Source organism: Eumetopias jubatus, unplaced genomic scaffold (genome assembly GCF_037043125.1).
Source record: "Eumetopias jubatus isolate StellerSeaLion01/CBP00866 unplaced genomic scaffold, mEumJub1_p1.0 scaffold_16, whole genome shotgun sequence".
NCBI classification, from domain to species: Eukaryota; Metazoa; Chordata; class Mammalia; order Carnivora; family Otariidae; genus Eumetopias; species Eumetopias jubatus.
The window spans coordinates 53,428,162-53,451,524 of record NW_028274822.1 but is presented as its reverse complement, the minus strand read 5'-3'; the positions used below and the strand labels follow the sequence as shown (position 1 = coordinate 53,451,524).

General features: G+C 40.3%; 1 long non-coding RNA gene across 5 annotated transcripts in view; it reads left to right on the top strand.

Moving 5' to 3' along the window:
* The window catches only part of LOC114200317 (uncharacterized), a 68,029-nt gene that overhangs the window by 24,674 nt on the left and 19,992 nt on the right, over positions 1-23,363 (top strand). For 3 of the 5 annotated variants that reach the window (XR_003607438.2, XR_015766970.1, XR_015766973.1), the window contains exons 2-4: positions 9,266-9,456; positions 20,905-21,418; positions 22,968-23,129. This is a non-coding gene — a long non-coding RNA (uncharacterized LOC114200317). The remainder of the gene's footprint in view (positions 1-9,265; positions 9,457-20,904; positions 21,419-22,967; positions 23,130-23,363) is intronic. The other 2 variants (XR_015766971.1, XR_015766972.1) reach the window with 2 other exon arrangements.

Here is a 23,363-nt window from a genome sequence, read left to right as displayed (position 1 = left end):
TATGTGAGGCGCCTGGGTGGCTCAGTCAGTTAAGTGTCTGCCTTCGGCTCAAGGTCCTGGGATCAAGACCCGTGTGGGGCTCCCTGCTTAGTGGGGAGTCTGCTTCTCCCTCAACCCCTGTCCCCTGCTTGCGCTCTCTCTCCTCAAATAAATACAATTTAGGGGCTCCTGGGTGGCTCAGTCATTAAGTGTCTGCCTTCGGCTCAGGTCGTGATCCCAGGGTGCTGGGATCGAGCTCCGCATCGGGCTCCTTGCTCAGCAGGAAGCCTGCTTCTGCCTCTGTCTGCCACTCCCTCTGCCTGTGCTTGCTTGCTCTCTCTCTCTGACAAATAAATAAAATCTTTTAAAAAAATTAAATTAAAAAAAAAAGATACCATATGTAAAGAGTCCAGGCCTATTATTTTACACAATGTATCAGAATTAAATTCAGATTAATCATTTCAGCTGGCCTGTTACGTCCTCAGCATCTTTTAGTAGGCTCCTGTGCTTTTTGACTTGTTCCAAAGCACTTTTAAACATTTTCTTACTTTCTGGATCAATAAGATGACGATGATCCAGGCCGACCTTTTGCTTTTCCTACTCCAAAGCTGAAATCAACCAGGGAGTTGGTTATTTTCAGTGGGAATAGTTTTTTGATTACTGTGTTTTAATACACAGCATTTGTATGCTGTGAGAAAAAAGAAAAGTAGTCCTGGATAGGTCGGAGAACTGTGATAATGTATCCCATGATCTACTTCCTCCAGCAGATATCAATTCCTTTATAGTTGCTAATTATGGAAATAATCTCTGACAATTGGTTATTTAAAAGATTATCATCAACCATGTTTAATTAAACAAAGAGGCCACTAGACTGAGGTGGCTTTGATACCCTAGTAGCCTACAGAAGCAAACAAAACAGACACCCAAAATGCCTCAAGCTTAAGAAATCAAAAACCTTAGGACAACCAATCGCAAACAGCCAACTGGGCTATAAGCTGTAGCCAATCAAATGATTTCCCGGCTTTGCTTCTGTCTTTATAAAAGTCTTGTCCCAGCTCCTGCGGGTGGAGAACTCCTTAGCACTTCCAGTTTGGCACTGCCTGATTCATATCAGTCTTTGCTCAAATAAACAAAATTTTTAATATGCTTCAGTTTATCTTTTAACAGCCATCTCTTGTCCTTCAAGTCATCTGTGGAACTTTGATAAAATACTTGTTCACAAGTTTAAAATAGATTGTTCAAAGTAATGAGATTCATAGGACTTGTCTAAAAAAAGAATTTGTATTCCAGATGAATAATCTGATTTTATGATCTTAAAGTTTTCTTCTAAATCAATGTTACATGATTGTGCAATGAATGGCAGTGACCCCTACTGGGATTGGTCATGTAATGATTTACTTAATTGAATGATTCATTGACTATGACACACCAGACAATTATTTCTGCTACATTATGATATTGTCTGTCTAATGCAGTGACTGAGCTGTATTCAGTGCATGAGAAATCCTTCAGTGCTGAATCATGAAAGCAACTGTACAAACTCTTGTAATTATTTTTAGTCTAAATATTTAAATATTTAATAATAATATTTCAGAAATTTGCCCACTTACCCACTTCACTTTTGTCTTTTGGGGGGAGGGTTGGGAAGCTATTGATTTCTTAATGCATGAGGAAATTAGGAAAAAAGAAACCATTATTAAGAAAAGAGTCTACATTAATGATACCATCCCCGGATACACATATGGCATCTTTCCAGGATGAACATTTTTTAAGCTTTTTAGAAAATTTGTCTGTGCTAGAGATGTTTATGAATCTAAAATCCTACACTTTCAAAATCCACTTCAGCTTGAAAAGGTATGTTTTTGTTTGTTTTATTGTAAAATAAACATAATGAAATTTATCATTTTAACCATTTTCAGTCGTGCAGTTCAGTGGCATTAAGTGCATTCACACCATTGGGCAAAGAAGAAGGTAGGACTGTAAGTTGTGGCCTTGGCCTGTTCAGGTCTGTTTTAGATTGTGTCAGGCACAGGGGGAAGCCTGTTTGAACATACTTCATTCTGTTTTACACACAGCAGAGACAGGAGTCGAGGTGCATAACATGCCATCCTATTGATAGGTACTGTTTTAATGAGAACAAATACTACATATAAAATAAGGAAACCTTAAGTAGAATTCACTTTTTATTTCTATAAACTCACATAAAAATAGACAACCAAGGGGTGCCCCGGTGGCTCAGGTCTCCATCTGAGGGTCATGAGTTCAAGCCCCATGTTAGGCTCCATGCCCAGCGGAAAAAGAAAAAAAGATAGACAACAAAATCTTTTTGAAACTAATATATAAATGGATAAATGATATAAACAATTCATAAATTATAATAATAGTAGTGGTAATATGAATAACAAAAGAGCAAAAACTTATTGTGCTTTATTATATGTCAAGCACTGTTTTGGTCAAGAAGCACCTCATTTCTATTTTCTATTTTGTTACTTTTTTTTTTTTTTTATTTGACAGAGAGAGACACAGCAAGAGAGGGAACACAAGCAGGGGGGTGGGGGAAGGAGAAGCAGGCTTCCCGCCAAGCAGGGAGCCCGATGTGGGGCTTGATCCCAGGACCCTGGGACCATGACCTGAGCCTAAGGCAGATGCTTAACGACTGAGCCACGCAGGTGCCCCTCTATTTTGTTACTTAAGCCTCATAACAACCCTATGAGGTGGACACTTGTACATCAGAGAAGCTGTGCAGTGTTAAGTACACTGCTACTGGAACCGGAGTTCATAACCTGGGCGTAAATCCTGGTCTGCCATTTACTTGCTGTGTGGCCTTGGGAGAGTTACTTAACCTCTCTGTGCCTTAGTTTCATTATTAGAAAAATAGGGACTGTGCTAATAGTCATACCTTCCTTACAGAATTGTTGTGAAGATTAAATAAATCACTATTTATAAAGCACTTGAAACCATGAACCAGAGCTGTCTGATTTCAAAGCTCTTAACCACTCCATTAAGCTCTTCCACTCACTTATTCCACAGATATTTACTGAGAGCCTATTGCAGGGCTAGGCCCCATGCTAGGTGCTGTGGATGCTGTGGCGATTATAAGAAAGCCCCAAATCTTTCCCATCCTAAAACTTAAATATGAAAATTGTTCAGCCTCAATGTATTCAAAAAATAAAAATGAAAACTGGTAAATGCTAAAAGGCAATATCAACATAAGTTTACCAAAGTAATATTCTCAGGTACTATAAAGAAATGTGAAATTAGCATGGTTATTTTAGCCAAAAAATACAGACAGAGGCATTTAAAGTCATAAAATTATTGGCATCATTTATTCCATGAATGTCAATGAAAAAATCCAAAATATAAAACCATATTTACGAAAGTGTTTAATTAGAGTATCATTTATTAAAGAAAAAGAAAAAAATCCAAAGAGTTTATCAACAGGGAAATTTTAAATAAATTATGACGTGATGCAGCCACTTATAGCATAGGTATATAAGAAAATCCCTCATAATAATTGTGTCAGGCAGCATAGTGATTCCCCAAAAACATCTACATCTGATCCCCACAATCTCTGACTCTGCTAGGTTACATGACAAGGGGTAGTTAAGGTGGCTACTCAGAGGACCAAAAACAGGGAGATTGTCCCGGATTATCCAGGTAGGCCTAACATAACCACAAGGGTTGTTAAAAGCGGAAGGGGGGGCAGAAGGGTCAGCGTTAGTGATATGTTGTGAGAAATATTTGATTGGCCATAGCTGGCTTTGAAGATGAAAAAAGGGACCATTAGCCAAGGACTGTGGGCAGCCTCTAGAAGCTAGAAAAGGCAAGGAAATGGAAGGAAAAGGAAATGCCCTCAAGCTTCTAGAGAGGAATGTAGTAGCCCTGCCAGTCTTTTGATTTTAGCCCAGTGATACCCATTTTGGACTTCTGACCTCCAGAACTGTAAGATAATAAATTTGTGTTGTTTTAAGCTACAAAATTAGTGGCAATTTGTCACAACAGCAATAAGAAATTAATAATCTTGGGTGGAAAGGTGTCAAAAATTGCTCTATGCTCATAGGCTGTATCCCCACTGAGTTTTCTTTTCTTTTTTTTGAAGATTTTATTTATTTATTTAAGAGAGAGAGAGAGAGAGAGAGAGAGCGTGCGAGAGCACAAGTGGTGTGGAGGGGCAGTGGGAGAGGGAGAAGCAGACTCCTCACTGAGCAGGGAGCTTGACCCTGGGCTCATCCGATCCCAGGACCCATGACCTGAGCCGAGCCGAAGGCAGACGCTCAACCATCTCAGCCACCCAGGCGCCCTCCAACTGATTTTTCAAAGGCAGTGCAATTGTCCTTGATCTAAGCTGTGAGTCTTTTAACAGATGCTTGGAAGAGGGGAGATGGGGGCACGAACACAGCAGGCTCCTGGAATCCATTTGTATTTTCTGATAAATCCTCTAGTTTCCTTCCTTTACAGATAACTATCCTTAGTTTGTCAGATAATTTGGTTTTCAAATTCTGGCAGGCTTCAGACAACCAAATATATATACAACAATTTTGGATTTCCTTCTGGAAACAGAAAGGACATCTGTAAGGAAAGCTATATGATTTCTTCCCCCCTTTTCTTTCAGATGGCCCTCCTTCAGCTAAATCTGTCTTTACTGTAGCTCTTTTCCAAAGGCTAAAGATGTATCTAACAGCTTGAGTTTTTCCTACTAATGTCACAAATGCTGCAGTCCCAGTAGACAACAAACCTCAGTTTAACCAACAGTTCTGCTACCATGTGCCAAGAATGGCCAACTTCCTGGCCCAGAACCGTGGCACACTCAGCCTACCTCCAACCCCAACTAATTCCATATATACGATTTGTTGCCTGCCACACTCCATGCCAAATTCTGTATAGATTAGGATTAACTAAAAACACGTACTAATTCAGGGGCACCTGGCTGGCTCAGTCAGAGCATGCAAGTCCTGATCTCGGGGTTGTGAGTTCCAGCCCCACACTGGGTGTAGAGATTACTTAAATAAAAACATTAAAAAAATAGTAATAAAAATAAAAACATTAATTCAAACTATCTTAAAAAAATTAAAAGAATCTACATGTTAATGATAGAGGTGACATTACAAATCAGTATGAGGAAGTTTCCTTTAATAGGATATCGATTTTTAGTAAATAATCTCTTTAATAAATCCTACTAAGACAACTGATTAGCCATATGGAAATTTAAAAAAACCAAAACTAAATAAGGCCCTACCTCCTAGCATATACAAAAAGTGAATTCCAGGGCGCCTGGGTGGCTCAGTTGGTTAAGTGACTGCCTTCGGCTCAGGTCATGATCCTGGCGTCCCGGGATCGAGTCCCGCATCGGGCTCCCTGCTCAGCAGGGAGTCTGCTTCTCCCTCTGACCCTCTTCCCTCTCGTGCTCTCTATCTCTCATTCTCTCTCTTTCAAATAAATAAATAAAATCTTTAAAAAACAACAACAACAACAAAAAAACAAAAAGTGAATTCCAGGTGAGCTAAAAACCTAAATGTAAAAAGCAAAATTTTTAAAATTTTGAACAAAATAGAGAAGAATTTCTTACTTGAGATATAAAAATCATAAACCATGAGGGAAAAAATTGATACATTTAATTAAATTAAAGCTTTAAAATTCTGTTCAACAAAAAGATGTATTTTAAAAGTAAAAAAATAAAATGAGTCATATGTGGGATAAGATCAGTTCAATATATTTAGCTTACAAAGAATCAGTACACAGAATACATTGAAAAACAAATCTCAGAAATTAATGAGAAAAAAACAAATAATGCAACAACAACAACAAAATGAGCAAAAGGCATGAATAAAGAATTCACAGATGGGAATGGAAGGAGGCCAGCTGGAGACTTGGCCGCCCCAGTGCAGTGGCTGATGAGCTAACCCAAGAACAGATGATGATGTCAAGAAGCTTTCTTCCTATTTGACAAAGATGACCATGACCCATCACAACAGAGGAAGTTGGACCTGTCATGAGGTCACTGGGTCAGAACCCAACAAAAGCCGATTTGCAGGATATGATCAACAAAGTGGACGTTACCAATGGAGCATCTTCCGACTCTGTTTTTAAAACCTTCTGAAACGTGACTTGGAGCTGTGGACTTCAGCATGACCATCAACACTGCTTTTTAAAAAATTTCAATTTACATCCATTCCAAATTGTAAATGCTAGTCTTTTTTTTCCCCAATAAAAGGACTATTAACTTAAAAAAAAAAAGAATTCACAGATGAGGAAACCTACATACTGATAAACATGAGAAAATTCTCATCCTCATGGTAATCAGGGAAATGCAAATTTAAAACACAAGATCCTGTTTTATGCTCATGGAATTGACAACTGTTGGTGAGGGTGTGGAGCCACTAGAACTGTTGGTGAGGGTGTGGAGCCACTAGAACTCTCATCTACTCTTGGTAGGAGTACAACTTTGTAAGACCAGAGTGTGGTAGGGGTCCAGGTTGAGGTTGGGCATAAACTATGGCAGGCACAGTGAATCTTAGCTTAGCTCAGGCTGGCTTCCCTCAGCATTGTGACATGAATGGTGGTGGAAACTGGGGTTTTGTGCTTCCATTTAAAAATCAAATGGTAGGAAATGGTACCAAGAAGAGAGAAGAGACCTCTCTTTCCCATTGTCTGTAAGTGTGGAGGTGAGCTCTGCTTGGCCCTGCTTGAATCACATGCCTTCTCTAGGTATGTTCCCAAGGACAGGGGGTTACTATTATCAGCTCAGTCAGTCAGAGTCATGTACCTGCTCCTTTGACCAGACAGGGATATTACGCTTTATGCTTGACAGTTACATGTAGACCACCCAGAATAAGGGAGGGGCAGACTCTCAGAGGGAAAAGAGGGTTTAGGCAAATTCAAACCACAGATGTCCACTGTAGGATCAAACTGAGCATGCTGTTTTGTGGTCTTTTTTCCTTTACCCACAATTACTAATATTACATAAACATTTCTCAGGGAGGGATTTATTTTTAATTTTTTTTTTTTAATTGAGCTTGTCAAGAAAGAAAAACTTCTCCTCTACCCATTTAGGTTCAGTAAGTAGAGACCTTTGATTTAAGCCAACAAAAGACAGATTAATAGGGGAAAGGCATATAATTTTAATTAATATTCACATACACAGCCGTTCAGAGAAAAACAAGGAAACTCCAAGAAGTGATTAGATACAGGATTTATATTCCCTTTTAAGAAAGGAAAGAGGCTTTGGGCTTCCAGGGATGATAAATCATGGGGGAGTGATGAGCAAATATATGGGGCAAATAACGGAAGATACAGGTTATTTTTAGTAAGGCATGTTTGCACAGACTCATCTCGGTGCCAACCCCCCATCCACAGTGATAAGAGTCACTCTCTTTCTGGTGGAGAGGAGGGGAGACACGTTCACAAAGGGAAATTTATGTCCTGCTTTATGCAGATAAGGGGAGGGCAAGAACTCTTCCTGCATCTGTTGATTCTCAGTTGCCTTTAGCTAAAAATAATCCCTATGCCAAAGTGGCATATTTTGGGGTGGCGTATTCTGATCCCTTTTGAGGTATAATTTACAGATAGTAGAATTCACCCTTTCTGGTATTTAGTTCTATGAGTTTTGACAAACAAATTCAGTGGTAACCACCATCACAATCAAAGTATAATTTAGTGACATGATGCGGTCTTGTGGACTCAGCAGATCCAGGCTGATGGCCCCCTTTACAATCACCATTACTGGTGGCTGGGCTACCCTGCCTGGAGCACATCCCCACTCCTGGGGTCACCTGGTGAGCAGTGAGGTGCCGGGACTGATTGCCCCAGAATGATCACACCAAGTGAAAAGAGAAGGCTCCTTCAAAGGCACGGAGGGCTGGACAGAGGAAAGTTACATCTTCCGTGACAGTGTCCAAGGAAACAGATTTAATGTAAGTAAACTCATGGACTTGAACAGGGCCCTTCTGATATCTGGGATCAGGGCCAAAATGCGCATAGCACCTCTCGCTTCCTAACAGCCCTGAGCCTGGCCTGCATTCCCCAACCCCAGAAGGTATGGTGATTCAGGGGTCCCACCGTCACCCAGCTTTCTGAGGGGTTGGGCGGTGAGAGTCTACCCTGTGCAGAGCGAGGGTGCAGGCAGCACCAGGAAAGCCCCATAAGAAAGTTTAATTGTGGGACACCTGGGTGGTTCAGTCGGTTAAGCGTCTGCCTTCGGCTGGGGTCCTGATCCCAGGGTCCTGGGATCAAGCCCTGCATTGGGCTCTCCGCTCAACGGGAAGCCTGCTTCTCCCTCTGCCCCTCCCCCTGCTTGTAGGCTTGTGTGCTGGCTCATTCTCTCTCTCTCACAAAAAATAAATAAAAATAAAACCTTAAAAAGAAAAAAAGAAAGTTTAATTGCTGTGTCCCCAAGGAGGGCTTTGAGGGATAAAGAAAGAGCCTGGCCATGGACAGGGAGGCAGGCTTTTAGGTAGGTTTCCTGGACAGCAGCTGATGGCAGTGACCCTGCTATGTGGATTAAAACTCCAGTACAAAGTAGCACCCAGTTTGTCCAAAAAAGTTTCCTGGAAGCTGGATGTCCAGTGGTGTGTCCAACTTCAGACAATGTCATCAGGATGCCTTTTTTTTTTTCATTGCCTCCTGTTTGGGGCTCCTTTCTTCAGAGTCTCCTCATGTGGCTCGGAAGATGACTGTCCATATCCTCCAAATCACTCTCTCGCAGTTTGCTGGCCAGAGCCCCAGACAAGCCCTATTCCAGCTCGCTTAAGTACCTTCCGCTGAACGAGGTCTGAGTGTCTAAAGCAGGCTTGCTCAACACATATGGCAGAAGGTGGTGGCTGAAACCAATACAAATTAAAGCAATAGTCTAGAACAATAAGAGGCATTGTTCGTAATTATTGAAATGGTTATTTCAGTAATACTAAGAATAACTGAAATAATTATTTCAATAATAATAATATATTGAGTTCTTAATAAGCACCAAGCGCTGTCCTTTACAAAGAGTCTCTCCTTTAATCCCCACAGTCCATTAGGTAGGTACTATTCCCATTTCACAGGTGACAAAATTGTCCTCCCCTCCAAGTTTTGTATCTCTAATGCCTGTAGGGCCGTCAGATGCAATGGCTCTCTCACTTGTGTGTGGCAATCAGTTCTTACTTTCCAATCCCACTTCTAGCACTCAAGTGTCTCTTTCATAATATATCCTGGCCATTGTCCCTAGATCTAGAAGACACTCATCTGCAGCCCTCTCCCAGGGGAGTCGCTTTTGCACCAAACTTATGAGTTGACTTGTGAATTTTTATTTCAGACGCTGACCTTTTAATAACCTTGTCTTCAAACTCTACGCATATCAAGAAGCTGGTGCTAAAGATAAGACTGAGCCTTCTCCACAGAAGTGAGAGAGAGGGACATCTCAACAACTGGCTATCCTGTAATGGGCTCTAATGGAAGTGTGCCGCTCGGGAGGGAAAGACCTCATTCTGCAGAGGAAATCAGAAAGTAAGATTCATTAAGCTACATAGAGATTTGATCTGTTTGTTCAATGTGGTATACCCCACTCCTTAAACGGTGCCTAACATGTGGGAGAGATCTGTCAAAAACTGAACAAAGCAAGTGGTATTTGACTTGACTCTTGACCAATGAGTACTGTCCCGGCAAGATCAGCATTTGCAAAGGCACAACAGGATGAAGAATTTGCTGCTCTTGAGATATCTGATGTGGTTCCCTGTCCTTAGCCCCCGACAGAAAAATCCTGTCTTTAAAAGGTGATCTCTGGCAGTAGTATGGACTACAGAAATTAGTTCTTCAGGAAGTTAGTAAAAATAATTGTTGGAATAACTTCTGAAATACTCTCTGATTTAGACCTTCACGATGTTCATCAAATATTTCTTGCATTCCACCTTTCAGACACATGGTAGGATTGCAATTCTTCACTCCTGCTGAAGTTTAGGTGTGGCCATGTGACTTTCTTTGCCCCCCTCAAATGTTAAAAGGAACATAATGGAAACTTTAAGAGTCCCTACTCTGCTCAGCGGATGTGTAGTATAAGCAAGAAATGAGCCTTTGTGTTATAAGCCACCACACCTTCACATTCCATTGGTTTAGTGAATCTTCACCAAAGCCCTATGAGGAAGGTAGTGTTCCAATTTTCCAGATAAGGAAAATGAGGCTTGTTCATAGCCAACACACCTCTGGACTTGTGTTCTCCACTATGACGGCCACCAGCCGTTTGAGGTCGTGAGAGCACTTGAAATGCGGCAGGTCCAAACTAAGATGTGCTGTAAGGGTAAAATACATACCAGATTCAAAATGGTATGAAAGAAAGAATGGAAAATGTCTCATTAGTAGTTTATATTGGGTACATGATGAAATAATATTTTATTATTTATTTTTAAGATATTTTATTTTCTTTCTTTCATTTTATTTTTTTAGAGAAAGAGAGTGAACAATCGGGGGACGCGCAGAGGGAGAGGAAAAGAGAGAATCTTAAGCAGACTCCACACCCAGTGCAGAGCCCAATGCGGGGCTCGATCTCACAACCCTAACATCATGACCTGAGCCGAAATCAAGTCAGTCGCTTTCAGACTGGCTTAACTGACTGAGCCACCCAGGTGCCCCAGGAGTTTTTATTTTCGATTAATCTCTACACCCAACATGGGGTTTAAACCCACAACCCCAAGATTAAGAGTTGCATGCTCCACCAACTGAGCCAGCCAGGCACCCCTATGAAATAATATTTTAGACACATTGGGTTAAATAAAATATGTTATTAAAATTATTTTCAGGGTGCCTAGATGGCTCAGTCAGTTAAGCCTCCGACCCTTGGTTTTGGCTTAGGTCATGATCTCAGGGTCGTGAGACTGAGCCCTGCGTCAGGCTCCCGGCTCTGCTCTGGGTCTGATCAAGATTCTTTCCCCTCCCTCTCCTCTCCTCCTCTGCTCCTCCCCTTGCTCACCCTCATGCACTCACTCTCTCTCTCTCAAATAAATAAATAAAATCTTTAAAAAAATTGGTTTCACCTTTTTATTTTTACCTTTTTCTTTCAATTTTTTGTTTAAACTCCAGCTAGTTAACATAGAGTGCAATATTAGTTTCTTTTTTATTTTTATTTTTTAAAAAATAGAGCTACTAAAAAATTTAAAACTACATAGGTAGCTTGTGTTAGTAGCTTGCACTAAATTTCTTGTGGATCCTACTGGTTCAAAGGTTTCAGATTAAGGAAGCAGAGACTAGTTCTGGTGGCTCTAAATTCAGCACTCTCTCTGGTATACCTCCCTTCCTGTCTGGAGTGGTTTTATTTGGTGAAGGCGGTTTGACTGACAGTCATCTACTGTCCATTATTATTTACAATCCATTTATTCATGGATTCATACAACAAATATTTATTGATATATGAGGACTGTTGATACATGCAAAGCATGTAGGAGAGTGGTATGATTTCACTCTGCCCAGAGCTCCTAGTCCTGCTGAGGACAGAAGTCTTGTGCTTGGAAAACTGATAAATGGCCAAGTTGGAAGGTAAATGAGATGCTAAAATAGGAATGCTGTTCAGGAAGGGAAATATGAACTGGGTTGGAGTAATAAAAAAAAAAAAAAGGCCTGTTTAAAGACCATCCTGCCAGCTTTAAAGCCAATGTGCCCCATGAATTTTCCTAAATAACCATAACCTAGGGAAACTAAGAAAGTCTGGTTATTCCATTTCTTCTGCTCCTCTGCTTGTTGATACTTTAAAAAGAATTCAGCCTGTGCACTTTATTTATTTATTATTTACTTTTATTATTGAAGTATAGCTGACATACAGTATTACATATTAGTTTCAGGTGCACAACATAAAGATTCAACAATTCTATACATCACTCAATGCTCACAGTCTGTGCAATTGAGATGCAAGTCCTTACCATTGGGGGAAAAAACCCACTAAGAATTCTGCTTCATATTGTCCCAATTAGACTGATGGAAATAACAAGATTGATGCCCTATGTCATAAGTGAAAATAACTGGACAATTCTAAATTTTCATTCTTTTTTTTTTTTGTGAGAGAGAGAATTCGAGCATAGCAGGGGTGGGGGGCAGAGGGAGAGGGAGAAGCAGGCTCCCCTCTGAGCAGGGAGCCCAGTGCAGGACTCAATCCCAGGACCCTGGGCTCATAACCTGAGCCAAAGGCAGATGCTTAACCGACTGAGCCAACCAGGCGCCCCCTAAATTTTCATTCTTAAATGATTAATTACTGAAGGAAATATTAAATCTAAAATGTGAACTGATAAACAATGATCACATTTTCACTTCTTAACAATTGGATGCTCACATCAAACCCTTTGATTTTTATATGTCTTTTAATTCAACCTTGTATATAATAAACCATTTTCTTTATCTTTTATAAGCCAAGTACCCTCTGCCAGTGATTTCCACAGTGTGATCTACAGTCAGTATCGTCAATTGTCAATATTGGAGATAAACCTGCCTCAGCCCAGAGTCGGAGTTTCAGGGAGTGTGGCCTGAGGATCTTTTTTTTTTCTGGGCCGTTCCTATGCACCGTAAAGTTGGAGAGGCACTGTGGCTAGTCGCCTATGAACAACTTGCTATCTTGACTTCTCCTCGACAAGATCAAAGGGCAGGAGGGGTGAGGGCTAGAAAACATTTTGCGAGGCCTCCAACTGTCAAGGGGAGTGGAGAGGATTATTCATAACCCCTTGCTGCCAAGAAATCTGGAACTTCCGACGCTCTGGGCTAATGCATCTTGCATGAGTTATTTAGCATGCGGGAAACCCCCCATCCATGGTGCCAGTGGCACAAAGCGTCTTGGCACCTTAAAGAAAATAAAGTTGGGAGTTTTTCAGGTTACCCAGGGACTTCTGACTTCCTGCTTTGTTATCTGAAAGTAGGCACAATGATTATACCCCTTTCCTTCTTCAAGGTGGGTGACTGTACCTAATAATTTTTCTTAATGGCAAAAATAAAATAGTAGTTTGAAGAGACATACTGAGCAAGTAGCTCAGGAAAATGGATCTGCTGAAAGACCATTCCTCCTTGGCAAGAACAGAGCAGCCTAGAAAGGTGTAGATACCTCATTTCCTTGTAAGAACCATCCTGTGTTCTTTCAGGGTTAACAGTCTCCTTGCATCCCAGATGTAGCTTGGGTTCTCTTTCATTTGGGGCATTGATTGGGTCTGGATACTTTTATTTTTTAACTTTTTGTTCTGAATTAATTTTAGACTCACAAGAAGTTGCAAAAATAGTACAGTGAATTCCTGTGTCCTTCTCATCCAGCTTCCCTCAATGATAACATCTTATATAACCACTGAGTATTATCAAAACCAGGAAACTGAAATTTGTACAATGTTATTAATTATACTACAAACTTGGCCTTTTTTAGTGTGTGGTTATCTGGTCAAGATGGCTCGGGAGCATCTTGTCCTACAAGACACCCTAGATATGTACCCAGCACACAACATGAAACACTAGCTTCACTTCAAACTCCACAAACATTCACAAGAGCAGCTAAGCGCCCCGTGGAAGGTAGCAACATTTTCTTTTTTGTAAGAATTAGCCATGACATCTCTGCATAGCAGTAGTGTTTGGTTCGAGTTTTCTGAGGGATGCAAACAAGTTCCAAAGAGCCAGCTGTTTATTGGTATTAAACTAGTTTTCTTATGCTGCATTTTGCCTTGTACACTTAATAAATACAAGTCCTTACATTTCTATAGAGTTTTAGAGTTACAAAACCTTTACACATAGCTGACTGTGTTTATCTCTTGCAATCAATCCAGGACGTTAGGATCCACACTATAATTTATATTTTATAGGTTAGGAAACTGAGTGTCAGAGAGGTTAAAAGACTTGGACCCATGCCTAGATTCTGGGGATCACTTCATTCTAATGCCTCTTTTATTTTTACTACTCTCCAAATATTTTGTTGTTGTTTTAACTTTTTTACTGTGCATTTTAATGTATCAAATAATTCTATAAGGTTTATTGTGAAAAAAAGAACAGTCCCAAGCACGGCCCTTGCTCCCCTGCCCTGGCTAACAATCTCCAGAAGGAACCACTTGAACTTTTAGCTACAACTTTTGGTCCTTATCTTCCCATCTCTGATAACATTCTTATACCACTGTTTCTTGATTTTTCACTTTTAAGCATTATCTACTGATTTCCCACATTGGAAGGTGAGGACTTTATTTTCTGTCATTAACTTTTCCACTGCTCCCATCTCATATACATATTACTTGACCACCCCCCAACACAATCCGGATATATCACAATTTGGGGTATGTTGGGATTTGGGGATTTCTTTATGTGACTATAAATGCTAGTCACTGCTGACTAGCTGAGTCATATACACTGTGCTTCCTCCTCAACTTTATATTTTCCCTGAAGTTAGTAATTGTCAAGATTTTTTCTTTTTCTTAGTGTTCTAAGCAACTTACCATATCTAATCTATTTCTATAATTTTCCCTGTGGCCTGAATCTCCTGTCAATAAAACTGATTTTCTATCAGTGTCATCTGTTTGGAATTGTCTCTCCCCAACTGTTTTGACCTGCTCCTCAGAGAGGCTGGTTACTCTCTAGGCTCAAAATAAAGCTGTCGTCCTGTATTTCCTTCACCTTTTTCGTAGGGACTCCTTTTACGACTCTCTTTGGCTGGATTGCCTGAATTCTTTCTAGGTTTATTCACTCATTTTGGTGGAGTACCTCCTCTGATATCTTCCTGTAATATCTTACAAGCGTAGTTGGAGATACATTTTTTGAGATTTTGCGTGTCTGGAGGCTTCTTTATTCTAGTCTCATATTTGATAATTTGGCTGGAGATAGAAATTTAAATCTAAATCTCATTTTCCTGAGAATTTTTACATTATTTTATTTTCTTTGTTTATGGTGTAGTCATTAAGAAGTCTAGAGTCGTTTTAATACCTGCTTCTTTATAAGCAATCTGTTTTTTCCTTTTGGAAGTTTTCAAGGTATCTTTTCCCTCTCATTTTACGGTGATGTTCCTTTGAGTATTACAATTTTCATCCATTGTGCTGGACACTTGGTGAGCCCTTTCCATCTGAAAACTTTTGTATGTTGGTTCTAGGAAATGTTCTTGAATTATTTCTTTATTGTTTTCTCCTTCCATTTGGTCTGTTCTCTCTTCTTTCTCAAATTTCTTACATTCATTTGCTGGACTTTCTGTATTCAGTCTCCAATTTTCTTATCTTTTCTCTTTTATTTTTCCTTCTCTGCATCTTCTTTACCCCCTTATTTTCTGAGAGATTTCTTAAGTCTTCCATCTCCTCCAGTGAGTGTTATTTTTTTTTTAATGTTCTTCATTGATATCAATGTGCACCTTTTTTCACATTTTAAAGCCTCTAAATTCAGGATTTAATTCATAACTGATGGCCCATTACAATGACTGTTGTCCAGGCAGGTGTCATGGCATCGTTGTCCCTGCCTATGCCTTTACAAACTTGTCATCTCACATGAGTTATAAGCACTGTTGATACCACAACATGTCAAGATATGTAGTTAGAGGGGCGCCTGAGTGGCTCAGTCGTTAAGTCTCTGCCTTCGGCTCAGGTCATGATCCCAGGGTTCTGGGAGCAAGCCCCACGCAGGGAGCCTGCTTCTCCCTCTCCCACTCCCCCTGCTTGTGTTCCCTCTCTTGCTGTGTCTCTCTCTGTCAAATAAATAAATAAAATCTTTAAAAAAGAAAAAAAAGAAATGTAGCTGGAGGCAAGAAAAATGCCAAATGCCTTGGAATAAATGAAAGAACTTCCAAAGCAACAAGCAGCTGGCGTGACCAACTTGTACCTTGTGCAAGATCATCACTGAAGCGTCGAACCTCAATTGGTCAGAATTTTCTGCTGACTTTGAAGAGAAGTGCATGACATCCAGTGATGTACAATTCAATTGAGAGAAGGTGAAACTACAGTATAAGTGAAAATAGTGCTAGATTTAAAATTTGAAGAATGGGTATCAGTAGCTTAGGAAAAAAAATCCCTAAGATTCTAGTGGAGTAATTGGCTAAGAAATGATGCATAATCTGGGGCACCTGGGTGGCACAATCAGTCAAGCCTCCGACTCTTGGTTTCAGCTCAGGTCATGATCTCAGGGTCATAAGATCGAGCCCTATGTCCAGCCCCATATCAGGCTCTGCACTCAGCGCAGAGTCTGCTTAGAGTTTCTCTCTGCCCCTCCTCCTCAAATAAACAAATAGATCTTTAATAAAAGATGCATAATTTGTACTCTAGTGGCACAAAAAAATTCAATGAAGGAGAAAAGATGTCGGTGATTCTGAGTTGAGAAGTGGTTTCAGAAGATTCAGACTCTGAATGTGAAGATGTTTAGGAAGTAATACATTTTTCTTATATTTTCATACATACACACAATGGTGATGAGGTATAATGCATCTGTCTCTAAGCCATATTAAAAATTCTTCAGTAGGTAAAAATAAAAATTGTGCATTTTAAAATATCGTACAAAAAATGATATGTCTTATGGTTGATGCCATCTTAAGAGAGTGGGTATTTTTTATTTCTAAGAGTTAGGTTTTTTCTGAAATTTTTTTGGTGACATCCTGTTCTTGTTTCATGGTTAAAATGTTTGATCATCACTGTGAGGACATTAATGACTGTTTTTTTAAGTTTTCATTTAAATGTATAGTCTGGGTTTCCTCTGAATCTCCCCCCCCCACACTCTTATTTATTTAGCACCTCATTTTTCATATAAGTAATTCCCCCTCAGATGTCTGATAACAAAAATTTAGTACTAACAAGCTATTTGGACTCTCTGTAAACTAGAGTAAGTCTTGGGCTTTCCTAAAGGCTGAGGACCTTTTCTTCAATGAGGATCATTCATTGCTTCAGAATTGTTTAGGTATTTTCTCTTGAGTTGTTCCCTGCCTGGGAGGTTTATGCCTGACAGTCAGCGTTTAGGAAGCAACTTTGGTCCTCTGACAAGGTGGGGGAGGGTATTCATCCAGCTGAAGGTTTGGGGAGGGGGCTTAGGATGTGACCCTCCTGTCTTCATTATCTCCTGTATTCTCAGACTGGGGCAGCCATTTTCCCTCTCTGGAAAACCCTACTCTTCCTTTTATGGAGGGCTAAGTCAGTTCATTCTTCTGCTTTCTGCCTCCCCAAATTTTGTGGCTATTGTCTTCTCTCTTACTCTCTTTCTTCTACAGGTTTATGGCTTTTGTTTGTCCCTTTGCCACAATTTCAGTTGTATTTCCGGAAGGAGAAGCAGTAAATGTGTGTGTTCTGTCTTTAAACTGAATCTCTCCATATTCTCCTGCCTATCTGGAATATTTTCAAAATAAGTTATATAATTTTCTTTAATGTTAATATTTCTAGATGTTTCTTTTCTTTTTTTTACCTCCTTACTTTATACTCTCAAAACCGTAATCATTTTGTTTTGTTTTGATTTGTTTTGTTTAAAGCAGAGAAAATAATTTAATTTAGGAAAGAGGAGAAGGAGATGGAAGGGAACGTGACTTTAAGTGGTATTTTATTTAATTCCCACAAAACCCAGCAAGACAGGCACAAGCGTCCTGTTCCATGGAAGAGAAAGGTCAGGGAGGTTACATACCTGCCTCAGAGTTTCATTAGGCGGATCCTGAAGTAACTCTCAAATTTTGACTCATTCTCATTGCTCTTCTGTCACTCTATGCTGAAAAAGACGAGAACTATTAGAAGCACCATGTCAAATGTCTTTGGTATCTGAGACAATATTCTTCATGCCACATTCTAGATCCTTCCATTCATTTCACAGCTATGGCAGAACACATTCTCTTCTTCCTATACCCTCAACCAGAAGCAACTCCCATAGCATTTTACCAGCCCCTAGCTCCCTTCAACCCCTGACACCAACCAACTAGTTGTAGATCACCAATCTTAGTCAAGACTCTTTATGATAGAAACCTTTTTTGGTTTTGTTTCCCCACTGAGAAATGGAAGTGTTGATATATAGACGTTTCCAGTGATCAACACAGGTGAAAGCCTGCCCTGACTGGTAAGCCTAAAAGGGAGTCATTCATTCTGATTATCAATGTCAAAGTGAGCTGGGTCAGTGGGGCCTGGAGCCAGACTATCCTCACGAGTTCAGTTGGGAGCAGAGTATGACAAAGGCTGGGCCTGAGGGACAGGGGTCAACAGACTGAGATCTGAATAGGGAAGGGTTGCCGCTAAATGCTTAAGGGGCAATTACCAAAAGGGATCAATTAGACAAGGCAATCTCTGAGGTGCCACTTTGTCAGGCTCTGGAGTGGGAGAAAGGGCTGTTGGTTTATTGGGAGTGGACGGGCCTGGCCGATAAGATACAGGGCACTGAGTTAAATTTGAATTTCAGATAAGCAACTGATCATTCTTTGGTATGAGTATATCCTATGCAATATGTGGGATGTGCTTATACAAAAATTATTTTGTTGTTTATCTGAAATTCGAATTAATTGGATATCATGTATTTTTATTTACTAAACCTAGCAACCTTAAGTAGGGAGTAGATGTGAGTAGCCTAAGGAGATATGCAAACCACCTTGAGGCTTTCTTGCAACAAAATCTTATATGGAAGCCAACTACATATAAAAGGGCAATGAATCCACTCAAGCTGAAGCAGGGAGAGGGGACCTCTCTCCCATAAGCCCTCTTTCCCACTCCCTCTTTCCTGCAATGGCTTGAGGCACCACCACCAAAAGTGAACATTTACTGAAAGGCATGCATAACTTCTTCCATTTAGGGGGAAATAGGTTTCTTGGGTTATTTCTGCAGGCCCTTTAGGAAGGTACCACCATGTCCATCAGTGGAAATGTTAGAGTAAGTGTTGACCAGCTTTGAAGGTAGTGAAGGCCTTACTTGCAGGAGCCCACGGCATCAGTACTAGGTGACAGGACTCTGTCCCCCGAGGAATGGGGGCTCAGGTGGTCAATACAGGTGTTCAGTTGGCTTGGTCCTGGGAGGGGCCAATGTGGATGGTTTTGCAGGGCTTCTCTGGTACCCATGGGATCTGACACATAAGCCACTGAATGGGGTCTAGAGAATACCAGTATAATCACGGAGGGCAAGAAGTATATACTTTCCTCAACTGGCACCATTTAATGGAGAAACTTATGGTATCATTTAGTGCATGACATTTATTACTTCTGATATTTATACTTTTAAAAATCTTGTTTGTAATATATGCCAAAGACTCAAGATTAGTTCAAGACTCAAGGGAGTAGCAAAAAAATTGAACTATATTTGAAATTCCTGAGTATATTTATGACACAAATTATGATCGCCTATCAATGGATCTTAGAATCAGCAGGGGGGGATCACTACAGGCCTGGATGGTATATCTTGCCTTCAGCTGATAACTACTTGATGAAATTTTGCGGCATAAAGGATATTCATGACAGCAAATAAAATTTTGCACTGATAGGACCAGGAAAGATGATCAATGTAAATGAAAAAAAGTGCAAGGTATATGATGAAACTGCACAAGTTTGTCTTCTGCCCCACGCAGAAAGATCGTCAATCCAAGACAGATGCAAAAAGAGCATCTAGCTGCTTCAAATGAGAGCAAGGCTGTTGGCTTAGATAAATGACACCCCAGAGCCCTGAAAGAAGTTGCAGATGTGATCACAGGGCAATCCAACCGGGAGGGATCGGGGAACAGAGAGACAGCAAAAGACCGGAGATGGGCAAATGAGTTCCAGATTTTCCAGCACAACAGGAAAAGTGACTTATGGATCTGTGCCCTGGTTAAGTTTAATTCTGAGCTTCAGCAAAACCCCAGAATGAATGATTAAAGGGGCTTTGTGTGTATTTATTAAAAAAAGTGGTGACTGCGAGGCACTCTCTTGAGTTCCCTGAAATCTGAGCTCAGGCCAACCAACCTTGTTCCATTTTGAAGCACTTGACTGGAGGAACAGGAAAATATTATAGTCAGGAATGACATGTTAGCAAGACATTTGCCAGGAGTCTCTCATGACATCCTTGTGCACAGAGAAATGTGGACTGCTGATTCTAGGGTCCTCTTATATTCCAGAATTCACCACATGCGACCTCAATCACAAGGGTGCAAGGAAATAAAACGATCATAACAGAAACACAAACGAACTTTCTTAAAACTAATGACTTTTTGAAGTAAGATAGTCACACTCAAATCTTTCCTCACTTGTGTTAGTTTGCTAGGACTGCAATAACAAAATACCACAGACTGAATGGCTTAAACAACAGAAATTTATTTCCTGAGGGTTCTGGAGGCTGGAAGTCCAAGATAAAGGGGACAACAGGGTTGGTTTCTCCTCAGGTACCTTTTCTTTTAATTTTTTTTCCCCCCTCAGGTACCTTTTCCTTGGCTTGTAGATGACTCTCTTCTCCCTCTGTCTTCACATGGTCTTTCCTCTGTGTGTGTGCCCTAATCTCTTCTTATTATTTTTTTTTTAAGATTTTATTTATTTATCTGAGAGAGAGAGAGAGAGAGCACACAAGCAGCGGGGGGGGGCGGGGAAGGGCAGAGGGAGAGGGAGAAACAGGCTCCCCGCTGAGCCGGGACCCACCCCGGGACTCGATCCCAGGACCCTGAGATCACCACCACCTGAGCTGAAGGCAGACGCTTAACCAACTGAGCCACCCAGGTGCCCCCTAATCTCCTCTTCATATAAGGCTACCCTAATGACCTGTTAAAGATCCTATCTCCAAATACAGTTACTATCTGAGGTACTGGCGGTTAGGACTTCAACATATGAATTCTAGGGGACACAATTTAGCTCATACCGTCACTTTATACTAGCATCTGTGCCAGCCCGAATTGCCAGTTTTTTTGTTGATAGCTTGCTGATTTTCTTGCATAATACAATAATAAAAAGAGGCACTATAACATTAAATGCTTACTATGTGCCAGGCACTGTTTTACCTCCTTTACCCATATGTACTCACTTAATACTTACTAAAACCCTATAAGGTAAATATTATTCTTATTCATTCATTTTAGGGAATTGAGGCTCTTGGTCAAGTAGGATTTCAACCTGGGTGAGCTGGATCCAGAATCCATCTAAATAGCTATCTTATTTGAAGGAATTCAAATCAATTGCAAAGTGAAATCATAAATCTTGCAAAAGATATTGGATTTCCAGAAGTCTTTCAGAGAATTGTTTGAATGAAATCCAAAATAGAAAACAAAAAAATGATATGGAAGAGTCAGACTGTTAATTGAGGAAGAAAAAAATCATGAAGACGTCAAAGGACCACAGAAGTGAATTATTTGAATATAAAAGGAAAAGTAAGGACAATGAATCAAGCCTTCTAATATTTTTGCAGAAATGACAATCTTTACGATTATAATCTGAATGTCAAAAATAAAATGAAGATGATCGCACCTTGCTATCATAGTTTTGTCGGAAAATCTCCTTCCTCCCGTAAAATAACAGGGCTTGAGCCATATTCTATTTTCGTTTTCAGAACTGACGCACTATTGCCATCATAGCTGACAGCTTGTTAACTTGAAGGTAAAATGAATTAATTTGCAAGATGTTTGGTTTTATTTTTTAAGATTCATTATAATAAAACATTATTTTCAATGTTTAATGGACTTTTTTTTCCTGTTTTAAACAGTTTAAGTGGGGTTTTTTCAGGATTAATTATGCTCTGCTAATGACCTTCTATATTATTTCAGCTGATTAAACAATTGCACCCAGAACGAATTAAGTGATTAGTGTGTTTAATTTGGTGAAGAACTATCAGACATGCTTATTTAATAAATTGGTGTTGAAAACCTGGGAGGGAGGGGCACCTGGGGTGTCTCAGTCAGTTAAGCTTCCTCTTGATTTCAGCTTAGGTCATGATCTCAGGGTCCTGGGATTGAGTCCTACCTCAGGCTCAGCACAGAGTCCGCTTGGGATTCTCTCTCCCTCTCCCTCTGCCCCCTCTGCTCGTGCTCTCTCTCTGAAATAGATAAATAAATTTTTGTTTATTTTTTTAAAAAGATTTTATTTCAGAGAGAGACAGAGATAGTGACAGAGAGAGCAAGAGAGAGCAGGGGTGGGTAGGAGAGCGAGAAGCAGGCTTCCCACTGAGCAGGGAGCGTCACATCAGGCTCCATCCCAGGACCCTGGGATCATGACCAGAGCTGAAGGCAGACGCTTAACCAGCTGAGCCACCCAGGTGCCCCTAAGTAAATCTTTAAAAAAGGGGAAGGAAAGGAGAGGGGAGTGGAGGGGAGGGGAGAGGAGAGCTGGGAGGAATAGTTCATATAAGAGATAACAGCAAGGTTCACAAGGATTTCAGGGCGAGAACATGAATTTTAACTAGAAAAAAATGCATTTAGGTTAAACAGTATCTATTTCATAAATACAAAAGAGAAAAGAACTGGCTAGATTACAGATTCAAAAGAATGATTTAGATATTTGATGACATTCCTAGATTAAGCTGAATAATCCTAGTTTACCAGGATACATACCTAGCTATTGTCTGGGGTCTTACAATCCTTCCTAGGCATCATTAAAAACAACAGCAACAAAACTGGTGTAAACCTGAGTGTATCCAGGATATCAAGATATTGTAAACAATGTCCTATAGAAAACAGTTGAAGAAAATACCAAATCTTTAGGAAATGATACAAAGAGATACAGAGGAGCCTTTTTCATGTGTTTGTCAGCTGCTCTCAGGTATTTGGAATGTGGAGAAGAGAGTAGCTTGAGGGTTGCTCCAGGGAGCCCTGGGTGAAATAGCCACGAGGTATATTTGGGTTTAACATATTAGAAGAGCCTGTAACACTTAAAGGAGGGCAATAAATGGGCAGGAAACTGACCTTCCTGTCCCTCGATTTCCTTCAGCCACGTTTTAAGGTTTTCAGTGTCTTTTGCCTCCTTGGTTAAGTTGATTCATAAGTTTTTTATTCTTTTTGATGCTATGGTCAATGGAAATGTTTCCTTAATTTCTTTTTTGGGTTGTCTATCTTTCTCCATGAGAGATTAGCTTTGCTTGTTCTGGAATTTCATATAAATGCAATCATACAGCATGAACTTTTTAAAAAGAAATATTTTATTTACTTGTCAGACAGAGAGAGCACACAAGCAGGCAGGGGAGAAGCAGGCTTCCCGCTGAGCAGGGAGCCCAACATGGCGCTCAATCCCAGGACCCTGGGATCATGACCTGAGCCGAAGGCAGACGCTCAACCGACTGAGCCACCCAGGCGCCCCGGACAGCATGACCTTTTGTGTAAGTCTTCTTTCAATCTGCATAATTGTTTTGAGTTTCATCCATACTGTTGAGTATATCAGTAATTCATTGCTTTTTATTGTTCAGTGGCATTGCATTGAATGAATATACCCCAGCTTGTTTAGCCAGTCTCATAGTGATTGGATGCGTGGCTACTTCCAGTTTGAGGTTATTATGAATAAAGCTGCTATACACATCCTCGTACAAGGCTTTGTGTGGTTGGATGTTTTCAGT